Consider the following 4,740-nt stretch of genomic DNA (forward strand, 5'->3'; position numbering starts at 1 on the left):
TAGACGTAATACCTCTTGACTGCATCTGCATTTACTGCTGTGTCGGGGTCATTTCCTTCGATATCACCCAAATACAATGCTCCTCTCGGCAATATCTTCCTTACGATGTATGGGCCTTTCCAATTTGGGGCAAACTTTCCTTTTGCTTCTTCATGATGCGGCAGAATACGCCTTAGTACCAGCTGACCTACTTCGAAATTCCGGGGTCGGACTTTCTTGTTGTAAGCACGGGCCATCCTTCGTTGGTATAACTGTCCGTGACAAACTGCAGCCATCCGCTTTTCATCAATCAACGTCAATTGCTCTAACCGAGTCTTAACCCACTCGCTGTCCTCGATTTCTGCTTCGACAATGATTCGAAGCGAAGGAATTTCTACCTCTGCCGGTATTACAGCCTCGGTCCCATAAACCAAAAGATAAGGAGTCGCTCCCACCGATGTGCGTACCGTAGTGCGGTACCCTAATAGTGCAAATGGTAACTGCTCATGCCACTGTCGGGAACTTTGTATTGTCTTCCTCAAAATCTTCTTGATGTTTTTATTTGCAGCTTCCACAGCACCATTGGCTTTTGGCCGATAAGGAGTGGAATTCCTGTGTGTTATCTTGAATTGCTCGCACACATCTCCCATCAAGTGACTGTTCAAGTTTGCTGCATTATCTGTAATGATGGTCGCAGGAATACCGAAGCGACAGATAAGATTTGAGTGTACAAAATCTACCACAGCTTTCTTAGTGACCGACTTGAGAGTGACGACTTCTACCCATTTTGTGAAGTAATCGATGGCAACCAGTATAAACCTGTGTCCATTCGAAGCCTTTGGTTCAATTGGTCCAATGACGTCCATGCCCCAAGCGACAAATGGCCACGGTGCGGACATGGGATGCAGTTCCGTGGGAGGTGCATGAATCAAATCACCGTGCACCTGACACTGATGACACTTCCGAACGAAACTAAAGCAATCCTTTTCCATGGTCATCCAGTAATAACCTGCTCGAAGGATTTTCTTTGCCAAGACATACCCGTTCATGTGAGGTCCACACACACCTGCGTGTACTTCGTGCATGATCTTTCTTGCCTCCTCGATATCGACGCATCGTAAGAGATTGAGGTCCGGGGTCCTCTTATATAACAATTCACCGCTTAGAAAGAAACCACTTGCATGTCGCCTAATGGTCCTCTTCTGGTCTCCAGTAGCATGCTCTGGGTATTCTTGCGTCTTCAGGAACCTCTTGATGTCATGGTACCAAGGCTGCGTATTTGATCCCGCCTCGATTACACTGCAGTAACCGTGTCTTTCCTTGATTTGGATTTCCAAAGGATCGACGTGGGCGTTGCCCGGGTAGGGTAGCATAGAAGCCAGAGTAGCAAGTGCATCTGCCAGTTCATTGTGACACCTCGGAATATACCTGAACTCTATTGAGGTAAAGCGCTTGCTGAGGTCCTCCACATGTTGTCGGTATGGGATAAGTTTGACATCCCGAGTTTCCCATTCACCTTGGACTTGTCGGATAATCAGGTCAGAATCTCCCATAATCAGTAAGTCTTCGACATCCTGATCGATTGCCATATGCATGCCCATAATGCAGGCTTCATACTCAGCTGTATTATTTGTGCAAAAGAAACGCAGTCTAGCTGTGGCGGGATAATGCTGACCGGAAGGCGAGATCAAAATTGCCCCAATCCCTACACCCTTGGCATTCACGGCTCCGTCAAAGAACATCTTCCAAACATGAGCTTCCTCCGAGATCATTTCTACGGTGTTTACTTCTTCATCTGGGAAGTAGGTATCCAATGGCTGGTATTCCTCATCGACCGGATTTTCGGCCAAATGATCTGCTAACGCCTGGGCTTTCATTGCCGTGCGAGTGACATAAACTATGTCGAATTCCGTAAGCAAGATTTGCCATTTAGCCAGTCTCCCAGTAGGCATTGGCTTCTGAAATATATACTTCAAAGGATCCAACCTGCTTATGAGGAATGTAGTGTGGGCTTGGAGATAATGTCTCAGCTTTTGTGCAACCCATGTGAGAGCGCAGCATGTCCTTTCCAACAGTGTGTATTTGGCCTCGTAACCGGTGAATTTCTTGCTCAGGTAGTAGATTGCTTGCTCCTTCTTTCCGGTTACGTCGTGTTGCCCGAGGACACAGCCGAAAGAGTTCTCTAAGACTGTCAGATACAAGAAAAGTGGCCTTCCCGGTTCTGGAGGGACCAAGACTGGGGGATTCGAAAGGTATTCTTTGACTTTATCAAAGGCTTCTTGACACTCTGTTGTCCACTTAATCGCCGCATCTTTCCTTAACAGCTTGAATATGGGTTCACACGTGCTTGTCAGCTGGGCAATAAACCGACTGATGTAGTTCAACCTGCCCAACAGACTCATCACGTCTTTCTTTGTTCTTGGAGGAGGCAAATCTCTGATGGATTTTATCTTAGTTGGATCTAGCTCGATACCTCTCCTGCTTACGATGAAACCCAAAAGTTTGCCCGACGGAACTCCGAAAGCGCATTTGGCTGGATTTAGCTTCAAGTCATACTTCCTTAGCCTCTCGAAGAATTTCCTCAAGTCTTGGATGTGATTATCCTGCGTCCTGGATTTGACTATCACATCGTCCACGTACACCTCTATTTCCTGGTGCATCATGTCATGGAAAATGGCGGTCATGGCCCTCATGTAAGTAGCCCCAGCATTCTTTAGACCAAATGGCATGACCCGATAACAGTAGGTGCCCCAAGGCGTGGTGAAAGCAGTTTTCTCGGCGTCCTTCTCATCCATCAGCACCTGATGATACCCGGCATAACAATCTACAAAAGATTGTATTTCGTGCTTGGCGCAATTGTCAACGAGGATGTGGATGTTAGGCAGCGGGAAATTATCTTTAGGACTTGCTCTGTTCAAATCTCGGTAATCTACACATACTCGAGTTTTCCCGTCCTTTTTCGGTACTGGAACCACATTCGCCAGCCATGTTGTATATTGGACTACCCGGATCACTCCCGTTTTCAGCTGCTTGGTGATCTCCTCTTTAATCTTGTCACTGACCTCAGTTTTGAACTTTCGTTGCTTTTGTTGAACTGGAGGACAATCAGGATGAATCGGCAATTTGTGAACCACTAGATCAACACCTAGTCCCGGCATGTCATCATATGACCAAGCAAACACGTCTTTGAATTCAAGGAGAAGTTGAATTATCGCCTCTCGCATTTTCTTGTCCGTGTGAATGCTTATCTTGGTCTCCCGGATTTCTTCCGGGGTTCCTAAATTTACCGGTTCAGTGTCATTCAGATTTGGCTTAGGTTTATTCTCGAAATATTCCAACTCTCGGTTTATCTCCCTAAAAGCCTCTTCCGCATCATATTCTGGTTCTGGGTTCATTAATTCGCAGTTAAATAGCTCATTGTGATCTGGGCGTGAAGTCCGCAAGCATGTCATATTCAAAGCCGCATTATTAGGACTGAAAAGGAAGATAAAAGGAAAACTAATAAAAAATCAACGCAAAAGAAAGAATAGGAAAGCAATGATGATTTTTTTTTTGTATATTTTCTTTGGAAAGTTGGAAGACAACAATGTTTACAACTGGGAATTCAAAACAACAATTGAAAAGAAGAAAACGTTCAAGTTATGTCCCGGAGATAACTTGTGATACAGGAAAGGTGGCAGGACAGGTCTACCCGGACTTCCGTCTAATCAGGAATGGCGTGGCCTCCCAGTTTTGGAGTTTGGCGTTTGGCCCCATGTATATCATCTCAGCAGTGCTTGTGCCTTCACCCGGTTGAACCATGTGGACCTCGTAGAGCATTTCTCTCATCGCCCCACATATTTCCTCGATTTCCTCAGCTGTGAAGACCTCATCATCTTCTTCTTCAGTGTACCTTGGCCTGACGAAAGTCGCATATAAATCCGGCAGTGGTTGAGGCAACTTCCAGCCCTCATTTCTCCTTTTCTTTGCCCATTTTTCGTCTGTTGGAGTAGGTTTGAAACCTAGTCCAAAAGGTTTCTTGATGACTGACAAAGTAACGGGTTCTGTTATTCCCTGAAGGGTTCGTCCAAGTCCCTTCCCTGGCCTAAATCCGTGCCGGATCATCTCTTTGGCTACCATGACCGAAGCGTTAGACAAGAAAGGCTGGGGGCAAGGTACTCCCTCTTCGTGCTGCTCTGCCAGTACCACCTCGAAAGCTTGATAGACCGTATGTTCGCTCCCTTCTCTCGGTTCAAGATACGGGATGGATGGGTCCCGGTAAATGGCATGTTCGTCTTCCCCATGGACCACGATTTCTTGGTCTTCGTACTCGAATTTCACCATCTGGTGAAGAGTGGAAGGCACGGCTCCTGCCGCATGGATCCAAGGTCTGCCAAGGAGGAAATTGTAGGATGTGTCCATGTCGATCACCTGGAAGGTTACTCGAAATTCGACTGGTCCTATGACCAACAACAGGTCTATTTCTCCCATGGTATCTCTCTTGATGCCGTCGAAAGCTCTCACGCAGACGTTGTTGGGTCGGATTCTTCCTGCCCCAATTTCCATTCTTTGTAGCGTGGAGAGCGGGCAAATGTCAACACCTGATCCCCCATCCAGCATTACCCGCTTGACATAGTAGTCCTCGCATTTCACTGTTAAGTGCAAGGCCTTGTTGTGTGCTGCTCCTTCCGGGGGTAAATCGTTCTTGTTGAAAGAGATTTGGTTGACGGCGAAGAATCTTTCTGTCATCCGCTCTAGTTGCTCCACCGAGGTTTCGACCGG

This window comes from Nicotiana sylvestris, chromosome 10 (genome assembly GCF_000393655.2).
Source record: "Nicotiana sylvestris chromosome 10, ASM39365v2, whole genome shotgun sequence".
Lineage (NCBI taxonomy): Eukaryota > Viridiplantae > Streptophyta > Magnoliopsida > Solanales > Solanaceae > Nicotiana > Nicotiana sylvestris.